The sequence below is a fragment of the Lycium ferocissimum genome, chromosome 3 (genome assembly GCF_029784015.1).
Source record: "Lycium ferocissimum isolate CSIRO_LF1 chromosome 3, AGI_CSIRO_Lferr_CH_V1, whole genome shotgun sequence".
NCBI classification, from domain to species: domain Eukaryota; kingdom Viridiplantae; phylum Streptophyta; class Magnoliopsida; order Solanales; family Solanaceae; genus Lycium; species Lycium ferocissimum.
In genome coordinates, this window is record NC_081344.1 from 42,941,410 (window position 1) to 42,950,913 (window position 9,504).

The 9,504-nt window shown below is 35.8% G+C and overlaps 1 long non-coding RNA gene across 1 annotated transcript; it reads right to left on the reverse strand.

Moving 5' to 3' along the window:
• Positions 1-2,063: 2,063 nt before the first annotated feature.
• Positions 2,064-6,893, reverse strand: LOC132051122 (uncharacterized). Its single transcript, XR_009413587.1, has 3 exons — positions 6,804-6,893; positions 3,677-3,804; positions 2,064-2,253 (listed from the first exon to the last, which is right to left on the reverse strand). It is a non-coding gene; the product is annotated as an uncharacterized LOC132051122 (long non-coding RNA).
• Between the last annotated feature and the right edge of the window lie 2,611 nt (positions 6,894-9,504).

Below are 9,504 nucleotides of genomic sequence, written 5' to 3' on the forward strand. Positions count from 1 at the left end.
TGAATTAAAAATCAAGTATATAATTCACGACAATTGACTATTGAATACTACTAATTATTTTGAGTTTGACACAAATAAAATACACATTTTATTTGTGAGAATTTCATAAAATATGCAAATTTCATATATTAAGCTAATTGAAGTAATGGACGGTCTAGAAGATTTTAGAAATTAAATTTATAAATTACATTTATGAAATGCAACTTAGGTAAAGTACTGAATTAAAAATCAAGTATATAATTCACGACAATTGACTATTGAATACTACTAATTATTTTGAGTTTGACACAAAATACACATTTTTACTAACAGCTATATATATATATATATATATATATATATATATATATATATATATATAATATTATCAGCTCCATGATAATCTTCAAAGCATGCTTTAGTGAGTGATTGTTGTTGATCGTAATAGTGGAATTAATTGGTATTATAAGAACTTCAAAATAAAAAGGGATTCATTCCTGAAAACAAACGTGTTTCTGTCCTATAAAAGGTTTGGATCTTATTGGAGTTGTAGTACTTGCATAAATTCATAGCCATCCGCTGCATTTTTCTCATTCACGTGTTAACACAAACAAAAACGATAGTCTTCTCTCTTAGAGCTAACAGCCTTCTGGGTTTCTTGGCTAATCGCGTTAGAGATGTCGAACAGCAGCAAACCGCAGATGAGGATACACGCTAACATAACACACTGCTTTAGCTCTAAGGAAAAAGGCACACTACAATAGACTAATATAGCAACATCAGGGACTTCTAAGAGGAAACAGTGATCAAAATATATAAACTCTGGGAATGGGTGAAGGAAGCGGGAGGAGGGAATGAGCAAGGCTCTTAAGAAATCAGAGCTCGAGTCCGAACGATTCATTGGAGCTTCAAAACAATGCTATATGCACCTTTACAAGTTACAATAAACAGACAGAATATACACAAAACCATATTCAACTTCTAGGATACAACAACATCCAGTACAATTCTATTCCCTTGGAATGGGATTTCGGGATGTAACGAAGGGGCCGGCATTATCAACTGACATACGTACATGATTCAGCGTTCTCTATATGTTTCTGTATATAACTGACATACGTACATGTATTACAAGGAACACCCAAGAGATTAAACATGTTAGGCTCTCGTTAGTGCTACACTTTTAACAGCTGCTGCTGGATTGCCCCTCTTTTCTCCTAATTTTCGATGATTTCTGGCCAGGTTGCTGCTTCATAGAAGCACCTACTAAAATTAATCGAGACATAACATATTCCAATAGTTCTTCATGATGGGGAAATGTAAAATCCAAATGAGCATACTCAAACTCATTATATGACATCTCCACACCTCCATCTTTCATCAGCTTATAATGTTTCATTATCATGGATGGCCTGATGACCTTGTCCGTTCGCCCAGCAACAAGATCAACAGGAATATCAATAAGGGAATAGTACTCCCCCAAATGAATTGTTTCTTACACTTCGATTAGCGTATTTTTTTGTTATAACCTTTTATCAGAGTGCTTTGTCATGCTATCTTTAGTATTTCTTTTTCCCAAAATTCATTTAAAATGTTTTTTCTTTGAGCTGAGGGTCTATTGGAAACAACCTCTACCTCTCAAGGTAGGGGTACGTACACTACAAAAAAAAGGTGCAATTAGCGGAGGTTGGAAGTGCAATTTGCGGAGGCTCACGACCTCCCCTATATGCTGTCACGGAGGTTCAAAAAAACCCCGCAGTAAGCTGCAGCAAATCATTTGCGGCAGCTTACTGCGGGGTTTTGCCCAACCTCCGTGACAGCATATCATTTGCGGCAGCTTACTGTGGGGTTTTTCCCAACCTCCGTGACAGCATAGTGGAGGTCATGAGCCTCCGCAATTAAATTTCAGCCTATGGAACATTTTGGATGCAACGAGAGGTCACAAACCCCTAGAATTTACTATACTTATTTGGGTTTTAACCCCCACTAATTTTAATATATTCTGTAATTGCTATATTTATTACCAAAAATAACTTTTCGAATTTTTTTCTAATATAAATCTGAATACATTGAACACTTAAACCTGAATATCAAAATAGAGAAATATTCACATTCCACTAAACCACACAAAATATTAACAAATTAAATTGAACGCCAAAAAAAATGTCAATGATCTAATCAGCACCAATACAAAATCATTTCAAAATGAAAAGATACAGCTCGAGCTAGAAGATTCTTGCATCCATGGGTGAAGCAGATCCGCTAGCTGCACCACTTGGCTGCAAAAAAGGAATTGGGAAGATTGGATAATGTCAGTTCTAATATGACTAATTTCAGTCCTACTAGATGTAACATTTAACCAATCCAATCATGAACGACATTTTATACATGCTAGTTAAGACACAATGAACAAAGCACAACAATTCTGTTACTTTCAAATCATTTTTTGACAACAATGAAAGTCATAGATCATGCTCAAACTTAATATATATTCTTAGGCAGAAGTTCATGTCATGGTTCCCATAGTTCTTAAGGGTACTAATAGAGAGATTGGGATGGAATCAAATAAGTACTCATCCCTTTTCCACATGAGTAAATGAACAGAGCATTCAGGTTTCTAGTTATCTCAAAATTTTGTAACCACAAGCTCTTATAAGGTTCACAACAAACTCAACCAAATCCCATCTAACTTAAGCCTCTTGCCAAATGAAACAAGAAAACCTTAGCAAACTTATCCTGAGCAAGCCACTGACAGTGTTTTAGGATCTTTAAACAATGATGTAATGGTTGATACTAAGCTTTAATGAGTCATCTTATGAACCAGATTATTCTTAAACCCAAGAGCCCCCCTACAAGTAAGAATACCATCTCAAAACTTTACAAGTAAAGACTGATGTGAGAGAAGACAGAGGAAACTGAGTTAGTAGACACAGTGAATGAAACTAAACTCTAGTAATATGAAAACGAAAAGTAATGAAAATTAAGACAACACAAACACAATTGCCCTGTTTAGGCAAAAAATTGTCTTTCCGTAAGTACCATCTTATAATGAAGAGATGTCTACTTGACACTCAAGTGCTACTTAAGAACTTGTTCCGTGCTTATTTCAAGTAAATCTACTGTTGGATGTTGTGAGGTGTACGTACACTTGATGTTGGTTCAAATGGTTAGATTGATCACCTCTTAAGGCATGACTTGACATATTTCACAATTTATCTTGTAAAAAGAACACTTCCACATGATACAAAAGGAGTTTAAAAGCTATAGCTTTCTATAACTGCAACTGAGTGTGTGCTTGCTCAAGCACACATGCAAAAACTTGGTGACATGGCAAATACTATACCCAAAAAAGAAATACAAGAAAACCAGTGTATTTAGCAATTCACATACTATTAAAACAAAAATCCCAATAACAGTGTTTTCAAATAAAGAGAAATAATAAAAAGTAACAGATACAGAGCAAGCTATTATGTTTTCCCATGGAGATATCAATTGCATCAATGGTGTCATTGTCCCTGAAAGCATGCCTCCAAACTGCACGAAACAAGAGATAAAATAAAATCAACAATAAACTTCTTCCACAAGATGCACCTAAATAAACAAGTATTAACGTCACTAAATTTGATAATTTAGCATCCAGTTGACTATAACAAGCATTGAATTTATGTGAACAGATAACAATAAACAGTCAACTCACAAATCTTCCCATGGTGAAGATCAAGCAAAACAATGACATTCTCTTCCGTGGATACCACAACACGCTTCCTACCAGCCTTCTGAGTTTGAAAAACTGCATTCTTCACTTTTCCAATGTACTGTTGATGCCTACAACAATTAAGCAAAAATTACAACCAAATACCATTCGACCATCTAGCTTACAAAATATGTACACGATGTATAGGTAGTGTATAGTTTATACCATATATACATATACTATATGTACCTATACATATAATATTCATACTTGTACATATAATATCCATACCTGTACATATAATATAAATTCAATCCAATACATATATTATGCAACTTTTAAAGTTAAAATTTTCCAATGTACTGTTGATGCCTACATAAAATGTGTTCAACAACTAACCAATCAATCAACCAATGACGCTTCAATCTCAAACTAACTGAGGATGATGAACAAAATCTTACTTGATCTGGTTCGAGGCCAAAATACTTATGCCATTCAAAGTATTTGCGTGTGGCTTCATCAGTGAATGGACTGGTCATGATGTACCACTGTATCGGAACAATGCCATGCCAGCACCTGAAAACTAACTATAGATTAGAGTGTGGACACATGAACTAACATCCAAGGGCATCGAACGAGAAGCTTATGTTACACCTCGGTAACTCCATGTCGTTGCGTCGTGAATAGACTAACGTTAGTTAAGTTGGACACGAGGCCTTCACGACTACAAGAGGGCGATTGGCAGCCTTAACATATATATGATAAGATTTTTAAGTCATAGGACTTGGTGAAACTAGATTCGCCAAAGGAAGTGGAGTATACGTTACGTTTGGGAAAGATTTCATGGGTGTTGAATTAACGAACATTTAATAAGGTCTTGAGGACGAGTTATAATGTCCATTAGATCGTTAAGGAGGTGTTACACGAACACCAAGAAGGTTCCATAAGGATTCGAGATCAAACTAAGCGACGAGAACGAAATCGGAAAACTGGGGATTATAAGGTCATATATACGGACCGTATGTTTTATACGACCCGTATATCTGGCCGTAGAACCCTTCCAGTGAGGGGTGGTAATCTGGAGGAAACATACGGTCCAATGTATGGACCGTATAAATTATACGGTCCGTATAGTGGACCGTATATTTCGGGTCGGGTCCGAACTTAATTTTTATATATGCACGGTTTCTCCTTCTTTTTCTCATTTCCCACTTCTCAAATACTCTCTAAACCTCTAGAATTTTCTCCATACCACACTAACACATATACAAGGAGGGAAATTAAAGAATCAAACACCAAAAGTTGGTAGAATCAAGGGTGTAAATTCTTCCCAAGGGCGGATAGAAGTTGAGAATCTCTTTGGTATTAAAGTGGAGTTTTTCTCAAGTGGAGCATTTTCATCCAAGGATTGTCTCTACATAAATAAAGGTGAGTTTCATGATTATTTCATGGTATTGATGATGTTGAGGAAGTATTATATAAGTGATAAGTATGAAGTTGTATTATAGTTATGGTTATGGGGAATCCCGGAAATGAATTTGGAAATTGAATAATGTTTAACTTGAGGGAATTTGCGTATTATAATATTATGGATGTCGTGGTGTGGTTTGGGAGCTGTTTTGTTATATGAGGGAAAATCGTCGAAACAAACGAAATGCTACCCAATTTTCGTTAGCCTTATTTGCATTAGTTTAGGCTTAAGCATACCTTCAACAATCTAACCTTCGTACCAATCCCTTTGTATGTAGAATCGCAAGTCGGAAGGAAAGCTTTTAGTCGACGTCGCTAAAGAGATACAAAGGTATGTAAGGCTATCCCCTTTTTCCTCCCCAAGGCATGACCCCTATATTTCTGATTCCATACATGTCATTCTTCATATTTTACTCCTAGAAATGCCAAAAGTCTACAGTTTCTGAAGAATCTTATGATGACTCCAACTCGAAAGATTTTCAAACCTAAAATTCTAAATAATTTCATGACGTGACTGAGTGGGCTATAAAGCATATGGCCTCAGCTTGTGTCCGAGCGAGCTATATAACATATGGCCCCAGGCTATAAAGCATATGGCTTCAGCTTATGTCTGAGCTATATAACATATGGCCTCAGTTTATGTCATGGATCACCCAGGACACGACCAATGATGATGATGATGACGCCATAATGTACTCGGAGGGTTACGACCTTACGTCACTCCGAGATAGCGCACTTTTACTTGGGCTCTCGCACGCTATGTATATATATGTATATATGATATGTATATGTATATAGGGGATATGGGGAAAGGTGAGCGTATAGACGCGCGCCACCGATCGGGTGGCATATTATGATATCGTCCGGACGCGGGATGCCGGACGCGGGCTATATGGGTGATGGATCGGGCCGTACGTTCCACGGTAATATATTGATATATGATGATATATGGATCGGGCTGCACGTTCCGCAGCAATACATGAGATGATATTTACGCGTATGCATGCATGGTTCCGCCTTAAGAGGCAAGCAGTCGTCAGTTATCTTCTTATTTTTACTGTACCTTCTTGTTCTATTGTTACTTTATGATGCACGCCTTATATACTCGGCACATTGTTCGTACCGACATCCTTTATTTTTGGATCTTTGTGCTCGTACCCAGTAGACAAAGAGGAGACGACCCGCCTTCTAGGAGTCGAGATCCGCTGGTGCACCGGAGCACTTCCATAGACCGGAGGTGCCGTCTCTGATATATTCTTTTGTGTATATATTTGGATATGATGGGGTCCTGTCCCATCTTCATGACCTCAGAGTTTCAGTTAGAGGCTCGTAGATACTCGTATGTGGGTAGCAGAGGTTATGTGACTCTGGATGTATATTTTGCATATTATTCTTTTACTGCCGCGAAGGCTTGTATATAAATATATGTGCGTATATGCTTTATGGAGTGTGTATGTGTACAGGTTAAGGTGATAGTAGTACGATGAGTGGTGCTCGGTGAACAGCTCCGGGTGCCGGTCATGGCCCCCTAGTCGGGTCATGACAGCTTACCCTCATTTGCAGTTATATCTGCTAATCTTTGAATACACAGAGTTGAGCAAAGAGTATCTTCAGCATAAACAAAAAGCACCCAAACCACGGCGTAAGTTAGGGTGTATACCTTCAGGATAAAGCATAAAACAGTGAAATTACTATGATCAGCAACTCCCGAAAATGCAAAAAGCTAAATCTGAATTGCACGACTGCAAAGCACAGAAAATCCCATTAGAAGCATAGAGAAACTACTTCCGTAAAATCCTATAATCTTAATCCCTACGAATCATTGTAATTATCGTAATTTAATAGACTACATACGATCATGTTAGTGAATTGAACAACTCAAAACCTAAAATCAAATGTTTCCAAAATTGCTAAAGAACGAGTACAGAGAATAATCAAATCGTTTTGAACTACTCATAAGAGCGTATCGTGCAGACGCTTTACACACACAACATTTACACAAATTTCTTGGTGACATACACTAATATTCACCTGAAATAACAAATCTAGCAGATATCAAAGCTACAAATTTCATATCCGCGGAAGAAGAAAAAAAATCACAAATTATAAAAATATCTAAGTGCTCTATAATTTCGAAGATTTCTGTTGAATTCTCTGTTAACACAAAAAGAGCTCAAATTACGGTAATTGCTTTGAAAATTTTCAAATTTTTGTTTGAAATCGGTAATTACGCAATTGCTCTGTACGCTAGGATAGTTCAAAATACAAAAAAAATTATATACCGTCTAAGAGTGATGAAGAGATTAAGCTTTATTCGTTAAGAGTGATGAACCCTAATTTTAGGTATGAAGCATATCAGATCTGCAAAAACATCATTTTCAATTTCACAATTTCAAAATGATAATATTTCACAATTTCAAAATCAAAATCAATCAACATCTTCACCATATAATAACGAAAATAATAGAATTTAAGCAAGGAGAAATCAAACCTAACAACCATAGAAGAAAAATGAAGGAGAAATGAAGAGAGCAAATATTTCTACATTTTTTAGCTACTAAGCAAGGAGATATTAGTGCTTTTTTAAAGGGTTGGGATTATAAACCTCCGGCTATTGTAGCGTTTTGTTTAGGCTTGTGGAGGTTATAAACCTCCGTTAAATTTTTACTAATTTGGTACGTATTTTTTAGGGCTGGGGAGGTTATAAACCTCCGTTCATAATTTTGTGGGGGAGTTAATAACCTCCATAAATTGATGCAAATGGCAGAGGTTATCAATACCCTCCGTTAAATAACCTCCGCAATTTACCACCTTTTTTGTAGTGATATATAAGGTCTGCGTATGCACTAACCTCCTCATCTCACCTGTGGGATTACACTGGGTATGTTATTGTTGTTGTTGTTGTTGTTGTGCATGCAGGACTGCAATCATGGTGAAACCCAGCAGGTGATAACAAGATTAATCTTGAAAGCCTATGGGGTTTTTCCTCAATCTGACGTGTTAGGATGTACATTAGAATAGCAGCTCCTCCCCAACTATGGCAAATTGCACAAAGTCTGTAAGGCTGATCACTGTCACTCTCTTCCTCCACAGCTTGTTGGCTATTTTTCAGTTCAGTAACTTTTGTTCTGTGGATCTTCTCTATCATTGCAGGTACGTCCCATGCTTATTTATGGAGTACTTCAAATACCTGCGTAAACATGCCCCACTTTCATTTTATTTATACTATATAGAAAAGCCAGTATAGATTCCATTCGACGTGGTTGCTTATGTCAATAAAATTGAAATCAAGGCATTTTAGACTTTTGACATACAAATGGAATTATGCGTAATGTAACGAAAATTACTTGACAAAGCATAATCTATATATAATATGTTGAAAGCGATGTGATGTGATGTACCTTGACCACAAATATTTCTCATTTGTCTTTTTTTACACCATTTTTTGACTTTTTTTTTCCATTTATGTGCTATGTTAAAAAAATTCAAAGTCAGTCATTTAATTAAATCTCTTAATTACGTTAAATGTGATGTTAATTAGCTTAGTCTTTCAGTTTATACGTTTTTGTATTCCAAGCTAATGGAGCACTACTCCCACGTTTCAGCATTGAAAATTGTATTCATTTGTCTTAAAGTTTTCCGTCAAAAAAAAAAAGATTGTCATTTTGACTTTGCACAAAGTTTAAGAAATAAAGGAAGCATTTTGAAATGTGTGGTCCAAAACAAGCCTTAGATATTTGTGATTTGTAAATCATCTCGTAAAGTTAAATTATTTAAATATAGAAAGGGGAACAATCTTTTTAGGACCAGGACAAAAAGGAAAGGAGGACAATCTTTTTGGAATGAGAGGGTATTAATTAAGAATGGTATTTATTAGTCTTAATATATTATTAAGAGTGATTACTTCTATTGTGATTGGTATCTTTTTGTTTTCATGTTTTGTTGAACAAGAAAATGTCGCATTTCTGGTACTAAAACATGAGCAGAGTTTTGAATCAAATTTGCACCAGGTATGAAATTTTTAAAGGATTACCTAGAGTGTATGAATGAAATGTTTATCTTTGTTTCCTCTTTATTAGATATCTTTGATTTGACATGCTCAACACAATATTTCTTTGTTGGAAACTAACTGAATGAGAAAAAGAAATAATTCCTCCCCATCTGTCCCCTAATTCATCTTTTATAGGTTGTTCGGACAATTGTTACTTATTGTGTTGTCATTTTGGGTATAATATATGTTTAGGACTGTTATTTAAGATTTTATTTTATTGTATTGTATTGTGAATGATGAAAATACCCATTTTATATAACAATAAATTAGTGCGATTGCATGAATTCGTATTTCTATTTTCCATTATCGC